Below are 11,720 nucleotides of genomic sequence, written 5' to 3' on the forward strand. Positions count from 1 at the left end.
GTTGATTCTTGTTCTGACTGGTTTTCTTCAGTGATTCACACTGATGGAACTGAGCGGAGAATAATAAGTTGACATCAAACAAACAAACATATTCTGCCTCATCAAAGGCCACAGCAGTTCGTCCACTCGTGTGTGAGTTCGGTCTCTCCGCAGACACGACGTTGAGTGAACTCCTGCTGCTGGAAGCAGATGTTGGGATGAGAGCCGACGCTCAGATCCTGGTGTTCCTCCCCGCAGGACACAGAACAGAACTGCAGGTTCACATCTGACCACACTCGGCGTCTCCATCAAATTAGAGAGTGAAAACATAAATAAGAAGTACATTAAAGTTTCCACTTGGTCAACAATCTAAAAAAAAACAACTGAATTTATATTCAGTTTCTTTGATGACTGCTGCTTCATTTCAGAAATGCACTGTGGGAAACGAGGACGCTCTGATTCAGCAGACAATATTCACGCTGAGTGTGTTGTGTGTAATTATATTTATATTTATATCAGCGTCTCTGAGAACAAGTGCAGAAAAATAGTTTCTTAGAGAAAAGATCTGAAGCTGAAAACCATTAGAAAAATGTGTTTTTTATTCAACGCGGAGTCGGAGTAAGTCTCCAACTAACTCTGACTTAGTCTTCACTCACTCTTGGAAGTAAATAAATAAAGTTTTCTTTTTTTTCTGTAAACCCAGAACGCAGTTGTCTGGTGCGCAGGATCTCCATATTTGGTAAAAGCCCAGAGTAGAGAAGGAAGTGAAGATGGATGAGACGGAGACGCTCCCCGGCTCCGTCTATGAACATTTTCACTGGGACTAATGAAGTGTGTCTGAGGTTGGTCTCCGTACAGAACGTCAGTCCGCTGAGTGATTGATATTTTTACTCACTCTCTTCTACAGAGATTTAAGTTTTTAATCAACACTTTTACACCGGCGGGAGAACGAAGTCCATCACACCTGAGTTCAACTCCCCTCACACTCCACCGTCTCAGGGACTGGGTTTGAATTCTATTGCGATTGGTTCAGTCTCCACCCGGTGGATGATGAATGGATGAAGGGTTGTCGGTGCAATTCCCAAGTGAAGCTGCTCTGTTAAATGAATCCATTGTTGTCTGGAGTTTGTCTGTCTGTGTCATTGAACTTTGACCCCTCCCACTGCTCCACTCCAACAAACAGCCCCCCTTATTTCTACTAGAGAAGTCAAGTTGACCTTTTTCTGTTAGCTCCGGTCCTGACCCACTTCCTGTTGTCCTGACCACCGTCTCTCCTCCCTCCTCCTTCTCCTCCTCCACTTCCTTCATTCACGTTTGAAAATGGAAAACTGTCGTGGGTCGTCAGGCGGCGGTGACGACGGCGTCTCTCACGCTCCAGGGAGTTTATTTTCCATTCAGTTTGATCGGTCTCAGTGTGTGACCATCACACCTGCAGCCGAGTGGAAAACAGTTGTTTGGATATCATTTCTAAAAATGGACCTTAACATTCCAGGCTGTTCTCATTGGATGGATCTGAGCACATGGTCCGGGTCTGAAGACTTCACGGAGGCCACGCCCACATTTTCACCTCACGTTTGGTAAAAAAAACCCGGTTCTTCCCGCTGCTGTGGAGTAAGCAGTTTCCAAACTTCACTTTCGTGAACGTGTGTCCTCAGCGTTCGCTGCAGTAGCCGTGGATGATTTGAGGGCAGGAGGTGTGAACGCCGTACGTGATAAATTTATCCGACGTCTTGGCCTTCCGTCTCTCCCCTCCACCCCTGAAGACCAAGGCCGGGTCCTGGCTGACGGAGGGAGACTTAAAAAATAAAAAGAGTGAGTGGGGTCGTCCGTGGCGGCGGGAACAAAGTGGACTTGACAAGTGTGAAAGATTGAGTGCCGGCCGTTTAGAGCCATCATCTTTTCCCCTTTGTCAGCAGGTGGAGAAATTTCTCCGCCCTTACTGTGTCCTTGAGTGGAGTCTGACGGCTGCGTAGGAGGGTGGAGATAATGGGGGTGATGGGGGAGACGATGGGTGATGGTTGTGCTGATGTTGTGAGTCCTGTAAATCCAGTGAAGACGCAGGACTTCACCTGTGGAGGCAGATCGACTGTGAGCCTCTGATGATGACAGTTATTAGAGGAGGGGGAGGAGAGGAGGAGGAGGGGGGGGGGGCATCATCATCATTAGTATCAGTGAGTCTGAACTCCAACTACACTGAGGATCAATGATACAGCAGAGGGAAACAGGAAGTTTCTCTTTGACATAAAACACATCTCTGAATCTTTTTTCTCTGTGAGCTTATATTTTATTCAAGTAGGAAAAAAATGAAACTTCCCTTTAACTACGTTCATTAATTTTGGCCTTTGAGCTCAAATCAGGGGAAATAAACAGCAAGTTCTGAGCAGCTTTGGTCATTTACGTCCTCCTCTGGTTTAATGTTCCCGACAACGTTAGTCATTTAACGATTCATCGTGGATTCATTAAAAATAGAAACAAACAAAATAAATTGATCAAGGCGTAAGGAGTAGCTGTGTTATAATTCATTAAAAATAGAAACAAATAAAATAAATTAATAGTGCATCAAGGCGTAAGGAGTAGCTGTGTTATCTCAAAAAGTCACTGGTCATACCATGACAATACACACTCTGATACAGTAGGTGGCGATATGGAACTAAATAAGTTGGTTTTGACTCGCTGTTAAACCCAGACGTCAATTTTTGTATTTTATCTCGAACAAAGAATCGTGAATTGTATTGTTGGGTGTCGGAACAGAATCGTTTATAACAGTTTTTCATTTTTCATCTTTACTCTTTGTTTTGATGATGAAACAGCCTTTCTGTTTAAACGACTCTCACCTTGTTCTTATCTGGTTTTATTGGTTGTTGGTGTGAGTTGACGTTTTCTCTCAGTGTCTGAATGATTACGTTCCAAATCACTGGATTACTTCATGAATGTTAATGTCAAAGTGGCTGTTAGCTAGGTGTTTATTCTTCTTTATTATTTCTCTGTTAGATTTCATCTGGGGAAGTTCTGCTCTTAGTTTTTAGTGTTTTTGTTTTTTAATATTTCACAGCAGATCTGGTGAATTGTTGCTGCTGTGATTTGCAGATCTGGTGAATTGTTGCTGCTGTGAAACTTTGTTTTCACTCCTGTCTTGTTCATGAATCCTGGTCTGTCACCACATTCACTGACCTCTCTCACCTCCAGTTTTATTTTTTCATTTAAATCATCAGTTTTTGATGAACCTGCGGTTTGTTTTTCTGCGTTGTTTTTCCGTCGTCAACCTCTTCGTCTGTCTCTCCTCTGTGTTTGTGTTTCCTGATGTTCCTGGGCAGCAGTGAAATTCCACTTTGGTGAAATTTGCTGGAGGTTTCATTTTTAAATATTAGAGCCTGAGCTTCACAGATTTCCAGTAAAGTGCTGTGTGAAATTGAAGGTGGGACCTCCCGCGTGAATAGGATTAAAAATATCCCCCATTACTGCTGTAAATGGAAAAGAAAACAGGGGCAGAGAGACAGAAGGAGAACACTGAGATTAACTTTTAAATGATGGTAAGAATCCGCCGCCGCCGCCGTCGCTTCATAATTAGGTTATTAGTACGCGTGCTACGCTTCATAATCCCTCCCCAAAGCAGAACCTGACTCCGCACATCGGTATCAGAGCTATCTGAGACGCCGCCGCTGTATTGGTGGTGAAGGATCCGTCGTGGACAAACACTGAGAGACGACGGCGACTCCTCAGTTACGGGTCAAGTGGTTTAAAAGTGTCGACGAACGGGGAAGTGGTTTTAGTGCCGTTACACTGGCACTGGAACTGTTTTTGGAGAGAGAATCGGTATCAGTCCCACCTGAACCAAGGGATCAACGATAATTTAACCAAGACGAACAAAACGTGGCAACGACATGCTAATATATATGCTAATACAACATGCTAATATGTATATATGTATATAAAACTGTTCAACCAAATGCTAACACGTTAGCCCTGAGTAGCTAAACAAAATTCAATTCAGTTCCAGCCACAGTTCAGACGTCACCGTGTTTTTTACAGTACTAGTTCCTGTGGGTAGATTAAATAGTACTTCACCAAGTACTCTGTGAATCTAACAAATACAGTCGTGAGGATGGATTTTCCTCGACGATATTTCTACAGACAGAACAATTAATTATCATGACCGGAGTAGAAGTGGGGAGATTCCTGTAGTGACCGTCCGTGGAGACGGTTTGGAGACCGAACTAAAAGAATATCCGACAGCAGCCGAGCTTCTCTGTACGTCTTCATGTTGAGGCTTCAAAGGAAAATCCCCGACTTCAAGGAAAAGACTTTAAAGTGAATGAAAACAGCGCAAATGAATGTGATAAACAGTTGTTGCTTGTTGGCTCATTGTCAGAGCTCAGCAGACATTTGCTGAGATATTTATTTTCTCTGTCGATGTGGAATTAAGACGCCATCTGACATTAGAAGTATAGACAGAAGTCTGTGTCTGAGGGGGGAAACACAGGACTTCAAACTGAAACTTAAAACAGGGAGAAAATGCTCATTATAAATATGAGGAAATTCTATAAACCAGCCTCAAAAGGAATTTTTATGCGTCTGGGCCGAGCAGCAAGAGTGGGTCTGAAACCAGGAATGTCTCTGTGTAAGATTCCTGAGTTGACTTTGAATTCCTGCAGCAGCACCGAAAGATGGTTCTGAAAAAAGCTGCTTCATGTTTCAGACGCACAAAAGCAGAAAAATGAAAAGCTGCAGATGAAGAGACGGAGATATGGGCTGCACTGACTCTGGGACTCATTGAGACCCGGGCTACACAGTGGGCTGAACCGGAATCTGGGCCACTGCTGGTAGATGCCTAACAACACTGGCCAGTATGGGCCAAGTAATGAATAGTGTTAATGATATAAAAACATGTTTGTAATGTTGTTCACAGTAATCTGTGGGCCGCAACAAGAGAAACCAAATACTTGTCCCATTTAACCCCATAGTGTTTCAGAAGAGTCTGTCTCACATTCAGGTGTAGATGTGGTCCACATTCTGTACATGAGAAGTGGGCATTCCACATTTACAGTTGGCTAGAAAAATGTGGCCCAATTTAGTTCCTGTTGTCCAGACCCTGTGGCCCAGATTGGGTGCACATTACAGGAATAAAGACCCTAACGTGGGCAGCTTGTCTCTCTGCGGCGGCCATCTTTGTTCTGACCCGTCACAGCGGAGACTTAATCCTGAATGATGCCCAGGTCAAACCAACAGCTGGTTCCTCCGAGGAGTCTCTGGGCTGCAGCAGGACTGTAGTGGGCCACGCTGATGTAAACAGACTCTGATGGATGACGGACCCTCGTCCATCCATCATCCCTCCGTCCTGCAGGAGCTTAATCTTCCAGCAAACCCAATCCTGTCCTCCCTCTTGCCCCGAAGCCCGGAATATTCCGTCGTCCTTCGGGGACGGTGTTCCGCCTCGTTGTCAGCGGACAGAGAGGAAACGACACGGCAGAGAGGCTGGGGTGTAGAGATGTGGGCCGTGTGGACATGTGGGCTTCTACAGCGGCGTACTGATGTGGTTATTGATGACTTCACTGATGTGGTTATTGATGACTTCACTGATGTGGTTATTGATGACTTCACTGAAACAACAGAGAGGCCGTGCTGTGGGATTACCTCCGACCCACGGTTTGGGCCACTTCTTCTGTGTATGTGTGTTTGAAGGATGACGAGGAGTTTTTGTTTTTTGTGTCGTTTACTTTTTAATTAGTTTAGGACGTGTTTCCAGAACAGTCGGATTGATGAAAGGTTTTGTTGGTGATTGTTCCTGAAGAGTCGGGTTCATATCAACGGTCAGTGTCTGACAGATGAGTTTGACCAGAGCTGTCAGCACGTTTCAGCATTTTCTAATTACTAACTTTTGAAGAAGCCGCGTTAATTGTTAGTGAGTTGTTTTGGATGAATGGATTCAAACCGGCAACCCTTCTGAATGCCTGGCCACTAATGTATAAGATACAGTACTGACAGTTACTGCAGTACTGACCCAAAGAAGGAAAGAAAAGAACTGCAGTTCAGGGGGAATTAGGAAAATAGGACACTTTTGATGATGCTGCCCCCTGTGGACAGACAGAGGCAGCACTTTAAGGAGCACGTGGACTCTGTCTCCTTCATCCTTTAGCCTTTTGTCCACAGTTCACCAAATACTGCCATCGCTCAGAGTGGAGCAGCATTAATCATCCATTAATCTTCTTCATTTGTGTTTGGTCCCAAACCATTAGCGCCCACACACACACACACACACACACACACACACACACACACACTGCTGGTCTGGTCCCACTGTAGGGATTTATATTGTAATTATTGAGGCGTCCCCTCGTGGGTCCGTCGTCCATTGAGGAAGAAATGATCGGAAACAAAAACACACAGGACTTCCCAGTGTGTGGACGGATGTGTTGTTTTATCAGAGCTGTTAGCGGAGCAGCCAAGTGGAGCGTGGAGTCAGGAGAAGATGTAGCAGCAGCAGTAGCAGCAGCAGCAGCAGCAGCAGCAGCAGCAGTGGTGGATCAGTACCCGGGCACAGCAACAGTTCCTTGGAACTGTTCTTTAAAGGATCAGTTAAATCATAAGAAATAAAAAACTGATACAGTTAAATATTCTAGTGATGATGTTATTACTGTGATTCATTCATTTAACAAAAGAAAAATAATAATTAAAAATATTCTTTAGAATAGCATTTAGCTAAGGGATCCTAAAAAATAGGTTTGCTAAAAGATAAGATAATTAGCCCAGAGGAGCTGACGTTTAGCCAAAAGCATCTGTGCTTATGTTAGCCCAGAGGAGCTAACGTTTAGCCAAAAGCATCTGTGCTTATACCCAGGAGGAGCTAAAATGTTAGCCTTCATTAGCTCAAAACAAACTGCAGCCACAGAAGAAGAAAGAGTCAAATTAAAATGGAGTCGAGGAAACAAAGTTGTCAAGACTCGACTTGAACTCTCGGGTTCTGGTCTCTGTGATTTTCTTTTGTTTTTGATTTTTGTGCTTCAGGAAGTTGACTTTTAGCTGAAAAAGAGAGGAAGATTTGACTCTGACTCTGACACCTCTGCACCTCAGCTCCAGCGGTGCTGCACCGTGAGCCGCTGTGTCTGACAGAGAACTGAGAGAAATCTTCATCTCAGTCTGACTCCACTGTACACCCAGTACTCTGTTCTGTCACCTTAAATACTGCAGTTTCCTCCCAGTATCTGTGTGTGTTCACCTCAGGCAAATACTCCTCTCATATACAGGTTCATCTTCTGGGTTAATCCACGGTCGACACCATGTGGAACAACTGATCCACATGTGGTCCACATGTGGTCCACATGTGGTGTTGACAATATGGGCCATGTCTTGGAAAGCTTCGGGGTCAATGTTGGACCAAGTGCTTCTTGAAATGCCACATTGGCGAAATTGGATTTTGGCAGTGGGAGCTACTGGCGGCATGGTGGTTGGTGCTCATCCTTACAGCCAGAATGTCAAGGGTTCAATCCCAGCTTCCTCCCAAAAAATAGGTTTAATTAAGTTTAAATTCTAAAATGGCCGTAAGTTTGAATGAGTGTGAATGAAATGGTCGTTGTAGTTTGTCTAAAATGTGCACAACAATGAACTACAGGCATTCACTGACCCATGTGTGGTACACACCATATGGTCTGCGTCCCAACCCTGAGAGTTTAGGCAGCATTGATTGTTCCTGATGTGTGCGATGTTCTCCTGTGAGTCCTCCCTGCTGTGTTTGAGCTGCTCACAGATCTTCTTGATTGTAGTAACTGCTAGAAAATCAAAGTGTGAGCTCAGCGTTTCAAAGTCAGCTTCCACTTAAATTCAACATTATTATAAAGCCGACGTGGAGCTGTCATCTCCACTTTATTCCCTTTCCCCTCTCTTTCACTCTGCTGAGTGAATATATCAGAGTCATTTCACACCCGCCTGAGGTGATAACAAGCTGCAACAACCGGTGACACTGCTGAATCCTGGAGTTCATAAACAGCAAGGCAGCCGCGAGTGTGGAGAACCCATGGAATATGAACGGGATTATGACAGAGGAGAAGACCCACCCTGGTTAATCATGATTCATCATAATCGTTCTTAACCTTGATTCACTATGATTTAACACAGTATACTGTAATATTGCGATGTTTCTGTATCAATACACTGATATATCGCGATATAATAAAGCCCTGTACCGTGCCGGGTCGGCGGGTCAGTGTTTGAGCCAACCCAGTGAGTCCGTCTGTTGAAGCTTATCTCCCTGGAGTCTGGGCCACCTCCTCCTGACTGTGGGCTCCTCTCACAGCTGCAGGACATCCTTAGCTCCAGATGATACGGTGACCCTCCACTCAAACGTCTATTAGCACCCGGCCGTTCTGCTAACCTCTGAGACGCCGTCAGAAATCCTCAGAACCGTCTGAACCTCCTGCTCCTGTCGGTCCTGATGGGATGAATGGAGTTCTTCACACAGAGACGCAGAGAACAGAGGAGTTCTCAGGCTTCAACAGGACAGGAGGATGGAGTTCCTCCACCGTGTCGGCAGCAGCAGCAGCAGCAGCAGCAGCAGCAGCAGACTTTTAAAGGCTGACAGAGATTCACAGGGAGTCGTGTTTGAATCCACACCAGGCTGGAGGAGGAACATCTTATCAGACAGATGTGAGGACCTCCTGATAACTGCTCCGTATCCAGCTGCACTCTGCTGATAAACTCCACCATGATATGTTCTCTAATTAAAAACAGGCCGTGTCTCGGCTTCCAGCACGTCAGCAGCCGAAGTCTCTGCTGTTTGTTTAACCTGACCAAAAAAAATCTGTTGAATCTTCAATCTGGAAAGTTCTGAATGAACCTGCACACGGTCGCAGACAACAGTTCTAAAAAAAAATTTTAAAAAAAACACGGTCCCGTTGGCAGATGTATGAGTGAAGTAAGGGCCAAACTCACCAACCAATCAGGAAGTGGTATCCTGCAAGATCCGCCCACATAGGTACTACAGTAAATATCCTGGTCCTACCTCTGGTACTGTTCTGAGGCCAGGAACTTGTATTTAAATTCTGGTCCTTCAAAGGGAAAATATACATGGTTATTGTTACTAATTCTACTTTCTAGCACTCATATATATATTTAAAAATATATAAATGTATATAAATATATTTATATAATAATTAATTCTACTTTCTAGCACACTTTAAATATATATAAATATATTTATATGTATGTAAATGTATGTGCATATATCTGTGTATGTCTACACATACATATAAAAAATATACTTATATACACATATTTATGTATATGTAGGTGTGCATTTGCCGTGATCTTTTCCTCCAACCACCTGCTGCTTCCACAAACATCTCCATCAGTATTCTGCCCCCTCCTCCCCCCTCCACCCACCTCCTGTCTCTGCTCTGAGGCAGGTATCAGTGAACTGGGGTCCACATGGGACCTGTTTGTCCCCTTGACACCTGTCTCCCTCAGGTCAAACCCCCAGTCAGGCTTCGGATCACGCTACGGTGACTCCGAGTCTGAAAGCGCCGTCGGCACTCGGATCTTGACAGGTGGCGTCCAGACACTGGTGGTGATGGTGGTGGTGGTGGTGGGTTTGTAGGGACAGAGACAAAGAAACCCAACAAAGGAAGTCTTCCAGAATTAAAAAGTACAGGCAGTGAAATCATATTTATTCCGTCACGTCTGGTCACTTTCACGGTCTGGTTGGATATTGATTCAAAGTCCTTTCGCTCAGAGATGCTTTTTAATGGATTTTTATTTTTTAAAAGTTTTCCAGGATTGACTCAGAAAAGGCCATGACTGAGAATAAAAACACTCAAATACATAAATCTGCTGCAGGACAAATCAATAGCCATCATGGCCGACACCGTGTGATGTCCAAATCTTTATTTTCTCATAAAGACTTGATGTTCCTGCGTCAGTGTTCAGAGACCTTTAAGAGGGAATTAGAAAACATGAGCAACATAAGAGACTCAAATGTCACCGCTGCCCTTGACGGCCGCTCCGTGTGGGCGTCGCCCGCAATTTGGCCGAAACGTGGTCCACACCACACTGTGTAGAGTTGGCTCCATAAAACTTTATTTTATTTTATTTTATGATCTTATATCACAGATACTAAAGTACGTAAGATAATAATGTAGTACATACAGTGGTACATGTACATGAAGGTAGTATTTTATATATGTCTCATGTTGGACATGTGTATTTACAGGATTGTCCAAAAATGTCCTGAATGTTGGACTGGATGTGTTTTGTGTCTTTTACTACAACTACAAGTCGTTGATGTTTCTATTTCAGCTTCATTACTGTACACACACACACACACACACACACACTGCAACAAACTTATTGTACCCCAGCTGCAACTTTTCTGCTGAAGGAGCGAACCTGTTCACACAGCGTTCCACATAGTGGGCCATGAAAGTGACTCTGTGTTTTACATCCTAACTACAGGGTGTAATTCAGTCGGCGGCAGCTGTGAGGAGCACACAACAATGAAATTAAAAAAAAAAAAAAAGCAGGACAAACCCAGCCAACTGTACTCTTCCATCTTTAACCACTGATGCAGAAATGAAAACCTATTCAGGTGATGACCTCTGAAGGTGTCAGGCAAGGGCAGGAATCACTGCACCGCCGCTGGAGCGCTGACAGTCGGAGGTTCTGTCGACAAACGGAAGATGGAAAAATGTTTTGTTTTTTTTTTGTTTTTTGAAAAAAAAAATGGAAAAATGTTTTGTTTTTTTAAAAATAATAAAAAAAAGGTTAACTCTAGCCCCAAAACATGACGTGTCGCCATTGTTAAAAACAAAAATACAAAATCTTTGTGTGAAACAGTTCTAGGGTACTAATAACCTACAAAGGTGACCAGCCAGAAAAAGACGAGCTAACGTGCTACTGGTGAAAATGCTAACGTGGCTAATGCAACTGTAGGTGGCGATGGTGAAACGTGTGCCTGTTTAGTTGAACACAGTGCAGATGTAACCACAGGAATTGATGATGATCTGTCAACGCAAATGAACAGGAACTATTTGAACTTCTACAGGGTGAAGGTAGTACTGCAGTCAAACGGCAACTGACATGGTACCAAAGCCGTGGAGAGCGTGAGGCTCGGTGGACGTGCTGTCAGGGTTCAAAGATTTCCAGAGTGATGATGATGATGATGATGATGATGATGATGGTGGTATTCAGAGTTGATCAGAGTACTCTGTCCTGTGTACTCACACATTAGTCATCAGGAAATGAAGTTGTACTACCTTCATGAATCCTTCACACTTCAGCAGCGTCGTATTAATGACCGTCCTCGCTTTTGTTTTTCCTTCTTCAGCTCATTCATCACGCCGTCGTCGACGGTCGACAGTCGGACGCTCGCACCGGGACGCTGCTGTTCAGGCCACGCCGCAGCTCATCCGCTGACACGACTCCTCCGGTGAGAAATGACACTCTATTTGTTTCCCATCATGCAACTGGCGGGTCAGGTAACATTAATGGACCTGAGCTCACCGACCCGTGACGGTGTTTCTTCTCCCGTTCAGTCGGAGCCTGAAACACAAACCTGTTCCTCCGTCCGCTGAGCATATGGTCGAGCCGCGGCTTTAACCTCACTTTGTTTGTTTATGTGTGTGCGTGTGTGTGGAGGGGGGGGGGGCAGTGTGTGTGTGTGTGTGTGTGTGTTTCTGTTCTTTTAAAGTTCAGAACAGACTTTTCTTTAATAAATTCTCGACACCAAAACCTGTCGGCCAAAGGGCAAACACGTG

At 44.4% G+C, this 11,720-nt stretch overlaps 1 long non-coding RNA gene across 3 annotated transcripts in view; it reads left to right on the plus strand.

The window, feature by feature from the left end:
* The window catches only part of LOC112486890 (uncharacterized), an 87,321-nt gene that overhangs the window by 44,493 nt on the left and 31,108 nt on the right, over positions 1-11,720 (plus strand). For all 3 annotated transcript variants that reach the window (XR_003049452.1, XR_003049451.1, XR_003049453.1), the window contains exon 5: positions 11,291-11,392. This is a non-coding gene — a long non-coding RNA (uncharacterized LOC112486890). The remainder of the gene's footprint in view (positions 1-11,290; positions 11,393-11,720) is intronic.

This window comes from Cynoglossus semilaevis, chromosome 3 (assembly GCF_000523025.1).
Source record: "Cynoglossus semilaevis isolate Cse_v1.0 chromosome 3, Cse_v1.0, whole genome shotgun sequence".
NCBI lineage: Eukaryota > Metazoa > Chordata > Actinopteri > Pleuronectiformes > Cynoglossidae > Cynoglossus > Cynoglossus semilaevis.